Source organism: Panthera onca, chromosome F1 (genome assembly GCF_046562875.1).
Source record: "Panthera onca isolate mPanOnc1 chromosome F1, mPanOnc1 haplotype 2, whole genome shotgun sequence".
Taxonomy (NCBI): Eukaryota; Metazoa; Chordata; class Mammalia; order Carnivora; family Felidae; genus Panthera; species Panthera onca.
Window position 1 is genome coordinate 40,849,066 of NC_138355.1, and position 19,717 is coordinate 40,868,782.

A 19,717-nucleotide genomic window follows, 5' to 3' on the forward strand; every position below is an offset into this window, starting at 1 on the left:
GGACCATGATCTCTCCTGCACATCCTTGAAGCTTGCAGCTTCTACATATATCCAATAATTTTGCTGCAGGAGAACAATGGGCTGTCAACCTTAACCTAGAGTTCTCTTGACTCTTAAGTATGTCTAAGGGAAGCAGTCTTCCTATTTGTTTCTTATTCATTTATGCAATAACTCCCTTATTTATTTATTTTTTAAATAATTCATTTATTCACTCTTCTTTTTGCCTATTTCAAGAGTGCATCTGAAAAACCTGGAGATCAACCTCTTTATTTATAGATGCCAGAAATAAAAATCATGCAAATTTACTCAAGGTCTCAAAACTAATAACTATCTAAATTATTACCAGAAGTTTTTGTGTTTTGACTCTTAATCCATTGTTACCGGAACTAATTCCTTCCAGAGTCTAAAACACTACTAAACTAAAATACCTTAAATTGAAAATATAATCAAATTCACTCTATTCGACATTATCTTCAAAAAATTCCTTACAATATGCAGTTTAAATCAAAGCCATAATTTATCTTCATATCAAGTTATTTGCTGTAATAGAACAAATATACTTAAACATACACAGAGAATTATTCAATGTGTACAATACAGCAGTTAAATGCATTATTAAATCAACCCTCTTAATTTACTATGAATATATCCAAACAAATATACTGAAGAGCATTATGTCATATTTTCAACCATCTTGACTATTACCGTAAATTGCCATGGCCAAAGTGCTTGACAATGACTTGGACAAACATAACAGTAACTGAATTGATTGTCTTGGCCACTTACCAGTCTATTTCTTTGGAACATCCAGTTCCCTGTAAATGTGGACTCTATACTTGATAGTTTAATTGCATCGGTTCGTTCTAGGAAGAAAGGTATGTTTGACCTTAGTTCTATTTATTCATATATCCTAAGTAAACTAAAAATATTAGTACTACTAATTTTTGTACTACTATTTTTGAACATTCACCATATGCTAAAAGTTTCACCAGATTATATATATGTGTGTGTGTGTGTGTGTGTGTGTGTGTATATATATACTTATATATATAAGTAATAGTACATTTAATGTATATTTATATGTGCATATATAGTACATTGGGATCCTCACTCACATCTTGGAGATGATTAACTGAATTTGATATGATATTTTGTCTTAGGGAGCACATCATCCAAAGTAGAGTTGTTAAAGAAACTTATGTTCTTGGATATCCTGAGTACTCAGTTCATAGCCATATATGGCTTTTCCTGCCATAGAAAAGATAAAATATTTTTAAAATAATAAGTCAACTTGGGAAAATAGGTCTTATAAAAATAGTACTCCTCCATGACTATTTCTTTAAATGAAAAGTATTGCATTAACTTGCAAGCTAATTGTTAGAGTCATCTATAGCTTGATCCCAGGAATGTGACATAGCTTCGTGTGTGGACAGTGTAGGAATTACCTCTATTGATTTTATTTTTCAAACCTAAAATATTAAAATCTCATTGTACAGATAAGACATAAACAAATGAACATTTTGCTAAATAAATAGCAATCAAAATAAGAATAAAGAAACTAGTGTTCAGATATGGGTGGGATGGACACGAGTGGCGAGCAGAGACAGTTCAAAGGAAAGGAATGAGTATAGAGTGAAAGAGAGAGAAATCATTGGAATAAACTGGTCTCAAAATTTTAAGAAAAATTTGAAGGTGTGGATAAAATTTTGATAGGCAAAGAGGACAAGAAAGGTGGAATGAGGCCAGAATAAAGAGTCTTTTCAATATGAGGAGAACTTTTGACTTCACCCTCTATAAACTAGGAGATATTAAATGAATCTAAGTCAGACTAAAATTATCAAAGTAATACAGTAGGAAGTTTATTTTGGTAACAGTGTGAAGGATTGCTCAAAATGGAAGAAACAGGAAATTTAAGTTAGAATGGAAATACTAGACTGGGTATAAGAAATGATGGGGCCTCTCCAAAGGGAGTTCTGGGGCAAGGGTACAGGTTTGTGAGACCTACAGATAAAATGACTTCTCTAAATGTTAATCTTTTGAAATGCAAAGTACTATTGCCTTAGTGGTTCTCAAGCAAGGACAACTGGCAATATCTGGAAAAATTTGGGTTTGTCACATCTCAGAGGCCACTACTGGCATCTAGTGGGTAGAGGCCAGAGATGCTGCTAAACATCCTATAATGCACAGTACAGCCCCCCCGCCCCCCACCTGCCCAACAGCAAATTATTTTCTGGCCCAGAATGTTAAGAGTGTTGAGGTAGAGAAATCCTGACTTAGAGTGAGATGGTTTACATTGCTGTCCTTTGAACTGACTCTATTCGCTGTGTACTTTTTCTTCTCAAGAAGTTCATACTTCAATAGAAGCATAAAATTATCTTGCTTAATAGGTAAACATTTCATAATAAATTCTAATAGAAGGAGAGTGCTTTTTAAATAAGGAATTACTGAGTGATATAAAGAAAGAATGACTTTTCTGGTCATCTTATGATGGTCACTTCTCATACTAAAACATCTCAATGACATTATGTAGGGAAAAGGCATAAAGAAGAGGAAATCTCAGCTATGTTTGTTCTGTAGGAAATGATCCATCCTCTATTTTTAACACCAAATCAAATGCCTTTAGCAATTCCACCTTAAACATTACCCAAGAGCCTTGATAGCTAAGGAAAGAATAAGCATATTGATGGCATTACACAGGTTTTTGGTGCAACGTGAGACAAAATGATGCACTGGACCAAAGGTTTATTTATTTCTCCAAAGTCAGTCCCACTCATAGATCTCTCGTTTGCCCTTGTATCTTCTCTTTCCACCCTCCCACAAAAATTTCCTAGATAAAGTACAAGAAAGAAATTAAGAAAGATCTTGGTTAGTAGAGGCTGTGTTTCTCATAGGTCAAGAAAGTCCCAGGTCACTTCCATTTTTCTGAAACCTCTGCTATATTAGTGAAATGAAATGAAATGAAATGAAATGAAATGAAATAACAAATGCCAAGACACGACTACTAAAAAATATTTGTCTTTTAATTTAATAATTTAACAAATTGCTGCTTTTTGCTAAAATAATACAATATTGTTCACAGGAAAATTAGATTTATGAAAGAATTAATAGTCTATCTCAAATAGTATGACCTAATAATAATGAGACCCACTAATTATGTCCCCTAATAATGAGACAATGAGACCCACTGTTAAAGTTGTACAATGAAAAAATTCTTCTTTCAACCCTGACAATATGTCTCTGGAATGTGTGTATATCACTTGGAGATAATATCAAAATGTCATTAGTTAATATTCTTCCTACCCAAACCCTCACGGACTCTGAAAGAAAGAGAAAAGATGAAATAAGAACTGGGAAATGGCAAATGGGAAAAGAGAGAATGTGTGGCTGTATACTAGACTTGAAATGTGTGGTGAAAGCATAAGAAAATCATGTTACAAAAAAAAAAAAAAAAGGTAGATATCAATCATCACCAAAGTGGGTGTGGATGGTTTAATTATATAAGGAGAGGGAAATCCCAAATTGGAAAAAAAATCAATTTGATAACTAGTATAAATAGTATTGCTCTTTTATTCACTTAAACTGTTTTCCTTTTCTGAATTACTGTTTTATTTTCTGGATTACTATGAATGGTGACTTAAGTACTAATAAGACTTGTGAGCTTTCCCATTTTCATAATATTTTTCTAGTTCTAAGACTATCTTTCAGCCCTAGGCATTCAAAGTATAAAAATCTTCCTTCCCACTGTAAGCTATGGCTGACTGGAGGCTAATTTTCATAGCAGTATCGATTTGAAGCCTGGCTCCCTAAACCTACTGATTTGAACAGGCTATTTTGCTCCTTGTCCAAGAAGAGCTTCTGCCAAAAACTACAGAACCTCTACTGTTGCTGTTGTCCAAGTTTCCAATGATTGATTGGTTCATTCATAGATTTGTGCATTCATTCACTCACAACAAGTATTTACTGAGCACCTAGTATATGTGTCAGGCAATATGCTATTTCAGGACACAAAGATAAATGTGTCACAAAACATTTTGCAACACAAGTCACACAAAAATAAGATATCAAAATACAGTCCTTGTTAAGTGTTGGCCTGAGTAGACATTAGTAATATCAGTGGATCTCGATTCACCATCTTTGGATGTGGGTCATTTGTAACAAACTTTCAATGGGTCATAGTGAAAAGTAATGAGATTTTCATAAGGCTAAATACATTAAATTTAAAAGATTGTCCTTTATTTTGAGATTATTAGGTCCATTGTTTCTCTTTTGGAACATTAAATTTATTTCATTTATTAAATAATGGTGACAAGAGATAGTAGCATTTTTTTCCATTGTTTTCTTTATTTATAAATACTTGTACTTGATAAAATAAAAGTTGATACTTTCTGTTGAATGGCATTTTCTGTTGTTGTTTTTTTATAATTGTGTGGAGCATGAACTCTTAGTCTGGGAAGTACTGATTTATACATCAAGGTCAGGCCCCAAGGCTTACATAAACTCTGGGAACTTATCTGTTGTATCCAGCTGACATAGTAGATATTTACTATTCCTGAGCACTGACACACTAAGTCCTGTCCACAAGTGTGATTACACCTTTTGGTTCTCCTGGGTTTTCAGAATATAAGCACATCTTTTGTCCTTCTAATTTACTCTCTGTAGGTTTATTTCCAATTCTTGTAGGCAGGGACTGTGTTTATACTCTATATAGTAAACATCTAAATTAGAAAAATGACCAATGAGATTTATTATGAGGAGAATGTAATATATGCAGTATCAGCAAATTAAAAGTAAAATAGGAGATGATATTAAATTACCCCATTTTACAGTCTCTGAGCTGTTGATGCCAGTAGCTGTACATTTTACCTGAGATTCAAAGAGATTTAAATAATTTGTCTGGGGTTTGAAGTCTAATTACTGGAAAATTAAAAGCCTGGTTATGGTGATTGTTTTCTTTCTTCCATCCAATCACGTATAAAGCCCTGGTAACCGATCTTCTCAAATGTTCCCCCTTGCTTACCTATCTTACTCTACTCCACTGTCAATACTCACACTGGCACCTTCACCCTCGGGGCCTCACACTGTGTACTGTCTCTCTCCTATTTGCCACCAGCCATGTCTATGTAGTCTGTATATCCTTCCTCCAACTTTCTTTTAGATATCTGTAAACGTGTCTCCCTCCTCTTCAGAGAGTTTAAGGACTCTCCATTGCTGCCCAGATGACATTTAATCTCCATTGCCTATCATTTAAAGCCCTCCCCAGTCTACACACATTTCTGAACCTCCACCTCCAACTAAAATTTCTCTCTGTCTCTCTGTCTCTGTCTCTGTCTCTCTCTATATGTGTGTGTGTGTGTGTGTGTGTGTGTGTGTGTGTGTTCATTGAAAGAAGAGTGGAAAAAAATAATATTTGTTGAATGTCTACTAGGTGCTAGACCAGTTTATACACATTGAAACATTTATTCCTCACCAGAAATCCATGATATGGCTATTACTACCATTTTGCTAGCAGATGAGGAATCTGGGGCTCAGAGACTTTCCAGAATATGTGAAAGTTTTAAAAATAATGAGTAGTTGGAGCTGAGATTCAAGTCTGTCTGCCCCTCAAACTTCTGCTCTTTCCACTATTCAGTACACTGTTCTTTTAATTTAGGAAATAAAACTTTGTTCCAGCCTGAAGTAATTACTAGCACCAGTTGGTGAACAGGGACCACTTAGAAAAGGAACTGAAAGTTTCCCTGCAGCCTCTAAAATCACAGCAAATAATTGGCTATTCATCTGCCACTGTTGGGGGCAGCAGCTCAGAAATTCTAATACTTGACTGGGGAATCTTCGCAAGACACAGAGATCTGTTACCATTTCTCATATTGTTTTAATGTGACATTTTGGTACCAGATGAAAGGAGCCTCACCAATCGCATTTTCAGTTGCTGGAAGCTCACAGCCTAGAGTGTGAAAGCACCTAACAGCCACTTATTTAACCCTTCTCTAAACAATGAAGCCAATGGGATCTGGTGAGGTGAAGTAAATTTCATAAGGTCGCACAGCTAAGAGCTGACCTAAGACCATGTCAATATGAAACTTTCCTGAAACAGAGACTAATGAATGACCACCAGATTGCCTTGTATTATGTAGAACATAAGTGTATGTTAAAGTTTTTTAATCATTTTATTATTTGAAAGTTTAAAGTAGTAAATACGCTGAGTGTTGACAAAGATGAAAAGCTGTAATACTGAAGAAAATTAATTAAATGCATTTGGAAAACTAAGAGTGTTACTTGAACAGGATCTTAAAGAAGTATAGGACATGTGTAGAAGAAGAAGAAGAAATATCTGCATGGTGCCAAATATCCCTCCTACATCCATGGTGACAGCATTAATTTTGACCCTCTTTTTCTGTTGAGATCTCATATGGTTTTTGTGCCCTCTTTAGCACAGACAGCACTCCAGGCATCCAGTGATAAGTGAAATGACTTGGCATGTAAGATGAAATCTATTTTCATCACTGGGCTACCCATGAGAGAAAATGGGCCAAAAAGACGTCAACTTGGGAATACATGGGCCATTCAAGGGGAGAATGTCAACCAGGGTTCCTGAGGATAGACCACAATTAGCATAGTATGGACTTAACAGGAGGGAGGCTTTGACAAAAGGCTTAATTGAACTTTTATTCTTTGATAATGTCTTTCCCTTATTCTAAGTCATCTCTCCTAAAATCTCCTAACATATTTTTGAGGAATGTTTGAATTCTTGGACCATTACCCTTTTTCCCTCAGTGAAGATTTGGTTTCATCTTTCCCACTTTTTGAATGAGGCAGTTCTAACTGTTTGAACATGTGCTGAATGATCTAGGTGGCTCTTGGAATCACTTACAAATTGAAGCACTCAAACAATTTTACATCAATCTATTTCTCAGTGTCTGCACATGCCCAGATGTCTGAACACAAGTAAAAGGCTCTTTTTTTTTTTTTTTTAAAAGAGCATTTTCAGCAGCTTCAAATTTCTATGCATTATACATTCTGGAACCCTAATAACTTCCAAATTGAAGTACTCTGGAAAATTTGAAGAGGTTGAATAATTTCAAATTGCCCTGTACATGACTCAGAGCTTATATACTTCACAAACTGGAGAACCCTCTCAATTTTGAAGCATTTCAATAATTTTAAATCAAAGCATGTGTATCTCGATTTAATTTTGTATTTGAATTTTGACTTAGAGCTACTTCACATAGGCCAACTGAAAAATAAAGACAATCTTCATTCCGAGACATTTTTAGTAATTCATTTTGATTCTGAAGGATGTTTTTAGTTGTGTTTCTCTTTTCTGTTTGTGATTGAATCAACATAGCAAAAGTATCACAGTTTGAAGAGGTATGTTTGCTCCCCAAACAACTTAACCTTGACTATGTTTGCTACACTTGAATATGAAAATGTTAATACAACAATGTGACTTGTTCAAAAAAATTAAAGCCATGTTACCATTAAGGCTAACATTTGGCTGTTGCACTAAATATCACAACTGGCAAGATTTGACAGGAACAAAAAAGCTGAGCCTTGTTCTTAAATTGAACTAGCTATGATAACTAGAGATGGAGAATAGGAAAATTCAAAATGTGTGGCACTAGACAAGCTTTTATTTTTAAAAGTAAAAATTGTTGAATTTAGGGTAAAAAGGAGCCCCTGAGGTTACTTATCAAGTCTGCAGGGTTATACCCCATGCCTAAATGAGTGAATAAAAGCTCTGTACATTGTAATTTGGAATGCACTAAATTAGCCAACCTCTCACTCCCTCCACCCCCTAAAAAGTAAAGATGTTTCAAGTAAAAGCAAAAGAGTCTGCCATCAAATCTCACAGAATAACTCCATGGGAATTCTCCACATGAAAGATTACAGGATATGACCTGTACGATACATCGCCCTACACAGTCATAAATTAAATTTACTGTAACAACCATACAAACAGAGAGAAAAGAATCACAGAGCCAAAGAATAAAAGCAAGACTAAAATTAAGAGTATTGATCATGTGCCTCAGAAGTGAGAGCACAAAACCATAAAGTGATTAATAGTATTATTATTAGAGGAGCTCACTCAGTCTCCTATATTCCCAGCAGAAAATTAACATCGGTTTAAATGTTCTACCAACAACAATTTTTAATATATCTTCCAAATGTTTTGGCTCATCTCATTGCTAAAGCATAACCAGAAATAAGACTTAATTCAATATAAAGATTTATTTAAAATAAATACGTGTTTAAATTTCATGCACAGTAGAGGAAAAGCCCACCACAATTCATCAAATTCTGTAATTTTTTTTTTGGTTGTTTTCCTTTTATATGGAATTTGTAGACGACATAGTGGAGTTTTGTCTAAGTAAACAAGAGTAAATCAAACCCAGACTCCATTCCCCAAACTGAGAAGATTGGAAAATGTCCTTTCCCACCCTGAGCTCTCAAATGAATGGTCATGGGTGCTTCTTAGCAGCTGGGACAAGGGGAAAAAAAGATACATGGAAAGTATACTTCTGTTTTAAAATAAAAGTAAAGACTTGATTTTAAGTAGAGGTTAGGGTCAGGCCAGGTCAGACATTTGATTCCCTGGGTCAGGCCTCTTCAGTCTGTGACCTACCAAGAGAGGCATCATGTTCTAACTCTTCTCTGACAAAGGCAGCAAAAACAAAGCATTTTAATACAATCTGGACTAATTAGGCTTCCAAGTTAGAATAAAAGGACACGTTAAAAAAAAAAAGGACATAAAGCCTTTCTTATTTTATGGCAATTAAAAAGTACATTGTGATCAAATAATGGCAAATGTGAAAAGTGGCATGAAGCAAATTACCCTGTTTTCCAAATTTCAGGAAAATCATTTTTCCAAGCTAATAGAATTACCCATCACAAAGAATGCTTGAAACTCTGCTATTTTATATGCCAACAAATCCAAGCATGGAAAAAAGAAAACAGAATGAACAGCCTCAAGAAGAAACATAATGGAAGAGGCTCATGGGGGGTTGTATTTGGCCCATTATTTACAAGAGAAAAATTCCTTTGTTAGCTGTGTGTCTTGAACAGACTTTATGGCAAACCTGACAGACCAGTCTCTGACCAAACAAAATCCCCCTGTGTTTGCAGGAATTTGACTTGTGTACATTTAGAGAGTTTGGTTGCAAGCCATATTATTCGCAAAAAAGAAGCTCTTGTGTACATTATAAATAAAAACTGTGCATAATTGATATATAGTAAATATTCTAACATAAGATATATGCACTCCCATTTTGAAATTTGAGAATTTCATGCCACAGAATCTTTCTCATGCCTTTGAGGCATATTTAATACATGTGAATTCAAGAAATGTTTTGTCCCTTTATTGTGAAATTCCTATTATGCTAATTATTTTTTAGTAAATGAAGACAGTATTATCTTCATTATCATATTATCACTGAGTAAAATAATAGAGGAAATAGACTTTTTTTAGAAAATACTCAAAATAAAACTGTTGAAGAAATAACATATCCTACTACCCATATGCATCTTTATACATAATGCCACTGCAAATATTTTCAAGAAATGGACAAAAAAAATTTAAAGGTTTATTTCTCTGGTTTCATTATTTCTTTTCATATTCAAGCTCTGAATGCTTATTAAAAGAAATTGGTTCTTTTATTTCTTCATTTGTCTGAGCTGAACTACAATTTTAGTTAAACCTACCAAAAGTTAAACCTCACTCACTATGTGATAGTCTCCAACAAATGTGTTGGTGTGAAGGGCCAAGCTATCATTTCCTCATCATGTGGTTCAGTTAACAACACAGAAAGAGCTCACAACTCAATGAGCTAACACAGACTCTCATTTTTTTTTCCACACGTGACAGAGTTATTTGTAAATACAGTTGACACAACATAAAAATTAGCCAATGTAGTAATGATCCCCTTTCTGTAAAATGCATACCTGTTCTTATATTTATATGCTGGGCATAGATAAAAATAGTAAGTGATTATAAAGAGGAAAAAAGATAGGCTAAAGGAACATTTGGAAGGCAGAAATACAGGTCTTTGATATGAAGTGAACACCTGTGAGAAATAAATGAAGAAGTCAATAGTTAATCAAAAAATTTCATAGATAGATGGTTGATATTAAAACAAAAGAATGAACTACAAGTGAGGCCTATGCTATAACAATATAAGCAAAGTGTTATGTATGTGTGTGTATTTATATTTCATTTCCTTTTAAGATGGAGAGTTAGAGATACAGCTGAAAACCAAGAAAATAAGGCAGTGGACACAAAGAAAGACTGAGTGAGGCCAACCAAAAATCCAGAGAACATTTTCTTGGATTCTTTACAGACAACAATAGTCAAATCACAGTCTCAGGTGATGTTTTGATTCCTAGTTCAGCATTTCCCTTTCAACTGTTGGGCAAAAGAGTTTCCAAGAACAGGCAGGAAAATGTCTGGCATCTGTTTGGAAATCCTCACTATGAAAAACTGCTTGGATGGTCCATGGGCCTACTGGAATATTATCTTGCCATACCCTATAAAATATTTGTGTGATACAAATTACTTGGCTTGTGTATCCTTGCTTTGGGAGGTCACATATATATTGCATTTTGCTTAGGTATAAGGAAGAAATTTTATTAACATTTTGTCAACACAGTTTGCAGTCAGGTTGGAATACCTAGCTCTGGTGCAGAGATGACTATAAGTAACATGAATAATTCATGAGTCTATTATATGCTGTGTCAAGAAAAAAGAAACAAAAACCACTTCCAATTTAGCTACCATTGGTTCAGTGGTTTAGTGGAAGTTCACAATTTAGAATTTCAGCTCAATTAGTTTTGACAATCAGATTAACATTAGCATTAGCTTATATACATTAGCTTTCCTAATATAACTAAGCCTAGAGAGTTGATTTAAACTTCATCACATGGAAGCCTATACAATGACAATAATATCTTGAAATAATTAGGTTGATTTTAATAAAAGAAATTTGTAATTCTTTGCAAACATTTACACCATCAATTACATTTTCCAATGAAGAAACAACAACAAAATGAAATGCCATCATGCTACTTATTTTAGCTACTCAGGGATAAAAGAAAGAATGGGCCATGGGAAGAGACAACATAGTGTGATTTTTTTTCAAGCACTGAACATTTTGCAACATTCTACATCTCTTTCTTCAGCTCTCAAAAATATTTTCTTCAAAGGATCGTCACTCTATCCACAATCCAAACAATTAGTCAACCTATTTTGAATATCAATTTAGAGCAGTTTAAAAGATATTAAAATGCCTCTCTAGAAAGAGAAACATATTAAGATATTGTGAAAATGTGTTAAGGAAATCTAATTCAAATTGGAGTTGGGAAGTCATGCAGGGAGGGCTCTTATGCACATACCATTCATCACAGCTTGTATAGTCCAGCAAGAAGAAGGAAGATTTCCTCTGCCTGACAACAGCAAACTTCAGGAACCCGGCAACAAGAAGCTACCCTCGCCTGCAGCCAATGAGAGATCACTACCCTCCAATCACCTACAGCCAATGAGGAGCCACCAACACTTCCCGCTCTCATTTTCCTCCAATGAACTTTTGTTTAAACAGCCCCTCCCAATTCCTATCTTCCTCTACAAAACCATACTCTCCTCTTTTGTTCTGGACTTGCCTATCATTCACCATCCTTTGCTTGTCCTTGATGCAATTCCTCCGCTGTTCCCAAATAAACTTGATTTTTCTGGCTGAACTGCTTACTTTTTCCTTTTAGAAGCTTTACATTTTTGGGGCGACTGGGTGGCTCAGTCGGTTAAACGTCAGACTTCGGCTCCGGTTATGATCTCGCAGCTCCTGACCCCCCCCTCCCCCATGTTGGGTTCTGAGCTGACAGCTCAGAGCCTGGAGCCTGCTTCAGATTCTGTGTCTCCCTCTCTCTGCCCCTCCCGCACTCACACTCGATCTCTCTCTCAAAAATAAAGATTAAAAAAAAATTTTAATAAAAATAAAATAATTTACATTTCCAATAACCATGAAGTCTTTAGGGTAAATTAGTTTACTAGATTAGTCAGTTATCTTGCAAGTTCCAGAGATTGATCCATTTTAGTGTATGTGAGGAAGTCTAAGAATGATGTAGGTAGAGGGAAATTAAGAAGTCAAGACTTCATGGAGGACAACATATTGTCCCTCTATTAAGAAGGAAAGCCATTTCAAAGGAGAAAATGGAAATTACCATAAAAAAGTATAGGACAAAGAAAGCATCTTAGTAAACTTTATTCTGGTTATCTAGTGCTGCATAACAAATCACTCTATAACATAGTGGCTTAAAACAACCACATTCATTTTATTTTGTCTCACAGTTGCTGATCAGAAATTTGGGAAGAACTTGAAAGTGTGGTATTGTAAAATTATTGTGAGAATATTACCATTATATCTATTGTAAAAATGTTACTATTATATCTTATTTTGATGGTATGATGCATTAGATTCTTCTAATTTTCTTTATCTTAATTCCAAGCTCACGAAACAGGTTTCTGGTTTTTAGTTTCTCAGATCCAATAATAGAGAATGTCATTAGAGGAGATATACCATGAAAGTCCATTCACTGTGATGACTTCTCATTTCAGATTTAAAAAACTAGAATTCTGATTCTAACCTGACTCCCAAGTTAACATGATTAATGGGAATGAAAACACTAACCACATCATTTCAAATATTCTGTTTTCTTTAATCATATTAGTTCTTACTTTAAAGCAGAAAATTGTTCTGCTTCATACGTAAAATCTCCTGAGCTTGGATATTTCCATTCAATAATTATTTACTACTATGTGCCCACACAGTTCTATAACATAGGGATACATCAGCATATTAAGATGATGAGTTCCTATTTTCATGAATCCCACACTCTGAGCAAGGAGACAAAAGTAAACAATGCTTTTAAAAAAGTCAGATGACAATAAGAAATATGCAGAAAATTAAAACATGATGATGTAATAGATCATCGGGGCTACTTTAGATTAGGTGGGTAGAGAGGTACCTCTGGGAAGGTGACCTTAAAGCCGATCCCTGAATGACAAGAAAAAGCCAGTCATGCCAAAATTAGGAGGAGGAAAAAAAAAACATTTCAAGCAGACAGAATGCATCAATACAAAAGGCTCAAGGTGAGAATGGGCTAGAAGTGCCAAATATAAAGATTATATTGAGGTGTTCAAGAAATGAAAACAATGCTAGTATGTCGTACAATACAAGAGATGAAGGACAAGTTCATCTAGGGCTGGGTAGTGGGAGTCAGGAGTGTTTCTGAATGGGATAGAAGCTATTGAAGGGTTTTACGACATGAATGTGTTTATATTTTGAAAATCTTATTCAACCTATTAGAGAATAGATCATAAAAATATGAGTGAAAGTAAGAAGACTAGGGAAGAAACTGTTAACAAAAATACAACAAACGATAAACAAGAAATGATGTATAGTAGGACAAGAGGTGAAAGAAAATGAAACAATTCAGAAAATATTTTGATGGTACATCAACAGAACTAGTGGATTGAGATCTAAAGGATTGAATACAGAGAGAGAGTTGAGGGAAAAGAAGGAATCAAGATTTTTAACTGGAAAAAATCCTAGGTTTTTCACTGAAAAACTTGAGTAGATGGTGGTGTCATTTACCAGGATAGGGAAAGTTAGGCAGAAGCACATTTACAATGTGAAGTTGAGAGAAATAAATACTTTTCTTTGAATATGTTAGATTTTAGATGTGAAAGTAGAGAAGTTAAATCAGTAACTCTATTTGTGACTGAAATTTCCTAGAGAGGGAAAATTTCAGGAAGAAAGCTTGGGAATACATGAAGGAACTGGATACAGAACACAATTAGGCGTGCTGGCTTGTAACTAAAGCAAGACCTTTGCTGCTCAGTAACAGGAGAAAAGAGAAGACAGTGTAGGTGTATAAGCAGATTAGTTGGTAGGTGATTAGAAGGTGGGAAAATATGAGAGTGAGTTAGTGAGACTAACTGGCCTGTTTACATGTTTTCCATTTCAATGTTCAACTGCTCTGGTGCAGAAACAGGATAGGCAGAGAAGGTAGATTTAAGTAGGTTTGGGGTTTTATCAGGTGATTATGACAAAAAGATAAGAGCAAGGTCAAGAAAGGGATAATTAAAAGAGGAAGTAATGCACTCAAGAGAACACAAAGTGCTGGGAGGGCAGGGAAGTGTAAAAGTTTGGATCAATTTCAGAGAGACTCAGGGTAATATGGGGATGTGAATTAATTCATCGAATTATATGGTAGTGCTTGAGTTTCTAGAGACAAGTAAGATAAAGAGGAATGAGAAAACTTATGTTAATCTGAAGTTTCATTATTATTAACATATGAAAATACCATGTCCCTAAAAGATATAATTTCTTTCCCTTGTTGGAATATTGACTATAATTAAAGTATCATTGGAGGGGCTCAGTTATTTAAGCTTTTGACTTGATATTGGCTCAAGTCGTGATCTCCCAGTTGTGAGATGCAGCCTCATGTCAGGCTCTGCACTGGGATTCTACACATGATCTGCATTGGAATTCTCTCTCTCCCTCTCTCTCTGCTCACCCAGCTCAAAATAAATAAATGGACTTTTTTTTTTTTTTTTAAGTATCATGGAATTCTTGGAATGTAGGATGAACCTTTAGATGTCATGTAGCCTAATTCAATGGCTTCTAAAAGGACTATATCTAAAATAAGTATAAAAATAAATTATAAATCTCTCCAGTCTGGTAAATCCTATAATTAACTCTGGCACTCAACAGACTTTAATGTCAGCAAGTACTTTTTAGGGGCTAATCTTAATTCTTTGCTGTCATGAGGAGCTCACTTCTCTTGTATTTTACTGGAGATTAAATCAATCTTGCTGCTGCCATCCACCAGTCCTCATGCCTAAGTTGCTCTAACCATTTAGTTGTTTAAAATTTATATCCCAGAAAGGGTTTTTATGGAAGCAATATTCTCTGAGTTCTTGCATGCTCAAAATAGTTTTCCAGGAGCCTTTATACTTTAAGTTCAGTTAAGATGGAAATAAAATCTTTTATATATATATAAAAATATATTTATATATTTACATATATAAATCTTATGTATATGTTTATATATATAAATCATATATATATTTATATCCAATATATCCATATATATCCACACACATATATATGTCATATATATTGTTTATTTTAATGTAGTAAAAATACATAACATACAGTCTTCCATTTTAATCATTTCTAACTATATAATTGAGTAGCACTAAGTACATTCACATTTTTATACAACTATCATCACTCTTCATCTCCAGGACTTTTTCATCATTGCAAACAGAAACTCTTAACCCAATAACTCCCCATTCCTTCTCTACTCCCCAGCCTCTGTTCTGCTTTAATCTACCTTCTGCCTCTATGAATTTGCCAAGTTCAGTTGCCTCATCTAAGTGAATTATACAATACTTGTTCAGCTTTTTTCACTTAAAAAAGTGTCTTCAAAGTTTATCCATGTCATATCATGTATCAGATATCCATTAAAGGCTGAATAATATTCTAATATATGCCTATACCACAATTTGAATCAATTTTTAACCATTCATCTGTTAAACAGTTGGGTTGCTTCCACTTTTTGTCTATTGTGAATAATACTGCTGTGAATATTAGTGTATAAACATCTGTTTAAGTCCCTGGTTTTAATTCTCAGGAGTATGTATTCAAAAGCAGAATTGTTGGATCATATAGTAATTCTATGCTTAACCTTGTTGAGGAATTAGCCAAACCATTTTCCATAGCAACTGCACCATTTTACATTCCCATCAATAATGTACAAGGGTTCTAATTTCTCCGCATTCTCATCAATACATGTTATTTTCCATTTTCTAAAAAATAGCCAACCTAATCATTGTGAAGTGGTATCTCATCATGGTTTTCATTTGAATTTTTCTAATGACTACTCATTTTTCATGCATATTGAAAAATGAAAATACGCTTACTATGAAAATAAGCATATTTTCATGTGCTTATTAGCCATTCATATATCTTCTCTCAATCTATCTATATATATATATCAATATATATATTGACATAACAATTTATATATATATATATATATATATATATATATATATATATATATCTTCTACTCAATCCCTGAGCACATTTTTTTTTATTCTGGATATACACTGATGTATTTTATTTATTTTTTTTCAATATATGAAGTTTATTGTCAAATTGGTTTCCATACAACACCCAGTGCTCATCCCAAAAGGTGCCCTCCTCAATACCTTCATCACCCACCCTCCCCTCCCTCCCACCCCCCAACAACTCTCAGTTTGTTCTCAGTTTTTAAGAGTCTCTTATGCTTTGGCTCTCTTCCACTCTAACCTCTTTTTTTTTCCTTCCCCTCCCCCATGGGTTTCTGTTAAGTTTCTCAGGATCCACATAAGAGTGAAACCAAATGGTATCTGTCTTTCTCTGTATGGCTTATTTCACTTAGCATAACACTCTCCAGTTCCATCCATGTTGCTACAAAGGGCCATATTTCATTCTTTCTCATTGCCACGTAGTACTCCATTGTGTATATAAACCACAATTTTTTTATCCATTCATCAGTTGATGGACATTTAGGCTCTTTCCATAATTTGGCTATTGTTGAGAGCCTGAGCACATTTTTAAATTGTGTTGTTTATTTTTTCTTGTTATTGAGTTATAGACATTCTTTATATATTCTGGATAATCCTCATCTGATATGTGACTTGAAAATATTTTCTGCCCATTCTGTCAGTTGTCTGTTCAGTTGATCATGTCCCTTGATGTACAAAAGTATTTTATTTTGATGAATTACAACTTATCTATTTTTTATATCATTATCTGTGCTTTTGGTATCATCAAGAATTCAACACTGAATCCAATATCATGAAGATTTTCCACTATGTTTTGTTCTAAGAGTTTTGTAATGTTAGGTCTTACGTGTAGATCTTTTGTCCATTCTGAGTTAAATTTTGCATATGGTGCAAAATAAGGATCTAACTTAATTCTTTGCATGTAGATATCCAGTTTCTCAGCACCATTTGTTGAAAAGACTGTCCTTTCCCCATGGAATAGACCTAGGATCCTTGCTGAAAATCAACTGACCATATATGAAAGGGTTTAATTCTGGGTTCTGAATTCTATTGCATTGATCAATATGTCTGTCTTTATGTCAGTACCACACTGTTTCGATTCCTGCAGCTTTGTAATGAGTTTTGATATAAGGAAGATAAGTTCCCCAAATTTATTCTTCAAATTGTTTTGGTGATTTGGGTCCATTAAGATTCCATATGAATTTTAGGCTAGGTTTTTCTATTTCTAAAAAAAAAAAAAAAAAAAAAAAAAAAAAAAAAAAACCAAAAAACAAAAACAAAAACAAACAAACAAAAAAAACAACCTGTCATTGGGACTTTGATAGAGATTGCACAGAATCTACTGATCACTTTGGGTAGCACTGTTATCTTAACAACATTAAGTCTCAGTCCATGAACATGAGATGCCTTTCCATTTATTTATGTCTTCTTTAATTTCATTCTGCAATGTTTTTTATTTTTCTGTGTGCAAGTCTTTTGCCATATATATTACATTTGGTTACATTTATTGGTAGTTTTGATTCTTCTTTATTTTCAACAAAATACTGAGTTATAATTTTAGTACTGATGCTATTCCATTGTGTGGGAATTGTGGGTATTGTTCTTTGTGACTCTTTTCTTTTTAAATATTTATTTATTTATTTTGAGAGAGAGTGCAAGAGGGGTAAGGGTCAGAGAGAGACAGAGAGAGAAATCCCAAGCAGGTCCCACACTGTCAGCACACAGCCTGACATGGGGTTGAAATCATGACCTGCACCAAAATCAAGAGTCGGACGCTTAACTGAATGAGCCATGCAGGTGCCTTGTGTTCCTTGTTACTCTTACCATACATTTGGTGAATCTTTTTTGCCCATTTTTAAATCTACCACTTCCTTCCAGTTTTTAGTAATCAAAACAAGTTATGCTCTAACACATCTCTTATTTATTTTCAGGCATACTCAATGGTGTTTACTTTCTCTGATGCTCCTTTTTATTTAGTATCCATTACCAAAATGATCTTTTTCTTTATTTCCAATTATTTCCAACATCCCGTTAGCTTTCTTTTTAAATCTCCTTTTTCTCCAATCATCTAATGTATGAGTTTTCTAATTTCCATTGATGCTATTATTTTATATTTCTGTTTCTTAATTTTTAGTACATTTTATAATATTAAACTTTTTAAACATTATGGCCATCTTTTTCTCTATATACGTTTATCTATATATTTCTCTCTATTATATATAATTATTATATATATATTATATTTATAATATTTAATATTTAATATTTAAATTTATATTATTTAATATAAATAAATATAATATTTTATATTTAATATTTAAATTTATAATATTTAATATTTAATATTTAAATATATATTTATATTATAATATATATATTATATATTTATATAAATATATATAATTATATAGAAGATTTGACCACAGAAATTTTCCACTATTCATAGATAACTGGGATGAGCTTTCCTGTATTTGTAGGAAGGGAGAGTTGACAATTTCATCTCAAACAACTGCATGGTGCTACTGAACCTTCCTTCTAATACTTACATTTCTCAGAGATGTTAAAAATATAATTGCATACTTTCTGCAGTCTGCTGGCTCTCTTCCCCTCTTCCCTTATATCGGGGCCAACTCTTTCCTTTGCCTATATTGTCCTTATCCTAATAGATGTCTCTCCTGGTTCTAGTAGTTTCACCTCCACACAGGGCTTTCACCTTGAAGCGACAGATCTTACCAAGTTAATTTCAAGAGCTCATATAACCCAGCCCCTTCAGCACCATCTAAACTTAACCACAATCCCTTTGCAGTCACCTGCTAATTTGAGCCTGCAACACTCCGTCCCAATTTTAACTGCTCTTCTCTTAGTGGCTCCTTTAGAATTCCAATAAGTACTCATTGACTCATTTGCTGCTCTCTAACAATCAAGGCCATCTGAAGTCCCTCTTTGCCTTATCGCTGCTTCATTCTGCACCCAGTTGTTAGTATGTGGGTCTTTTTGCTGTCAGTGGTTTATCCCCTGCATTTGTATTTTAAGGTTTGTAGGATACCGTATTTTTGTTTCAGATTTGTGGTACGTTTTCCAAGTGCCTTTGTTTTGCTATCCTATTTTAGTAGCTCTGTTTGTTTTAATGGGGATATTTCAAAGGATACATAAACACTGCTCTTGCCATCTTGCTCTAATCTGCGAATTATTTTTTAAAGAAACATTTTAACTTTTTGTCATTTATACAGGTCAATGAAAGATATACAAAAACAGCATTTAGAAAGCTTTGAAAGAGCTGTTATGTTGTGGAGGTATTGTATTCCACGGTCCTTTCTTCTTTTCTTAGTTGTATTATAAAATACAGGATGGGGCACCTGGGTGGCTCAGTTGGTTAAGCATCCAACTTCTGGTTCAGAACTAAACCCTAGGGTTCAGTTCATGAGTTCGAGCCCCTCATCGGGTTCTGTGCTGACAGTTCAGAGCCTGGAGCCTGCTTCAGATTCTGTGTCTCCTTCTCTCTCCGCACCTTCCTCACTCACTCTCTCTCTTTCTCTTTTCTCTTTTTTCCCTCTTTGCACTGCTTTTATACTTTGAATGTCTTTTTGTATACATAAACTACTTGAGGGAAATCAA

The 19,717-nt window shown here is 34.2% G+C and overlaps 1 long non-coding RNA gene across 5 annotated transcripts in view; it reads right to left on the bottom strand.

Moving 5' to 3' along the window:
- LOC132686320 (uncharacterized) overlaps window positions 1-19,717 on the bottom strand; it is a 390,554-nt gene that overhangs the window by 196,260 nt on the left and 174,577 nt on the right. For 3 of the 5 annotated variants that reach the window (XR_013553086.2, XR_014136395.1, XR_014136396.1), the window contains exon 3: window positions 787-863. The exons of the other annotated variants lie outside the window; for them this stretch is intronic. This is a non-coding gene — a long non-coding RNA (uncharacterized LOC132686320). The remainder of the gene's footprint in view (window positions 1-786; window positions 864-19,717) is intronic. 5 annotated transcript variants of the gene reach the window in all.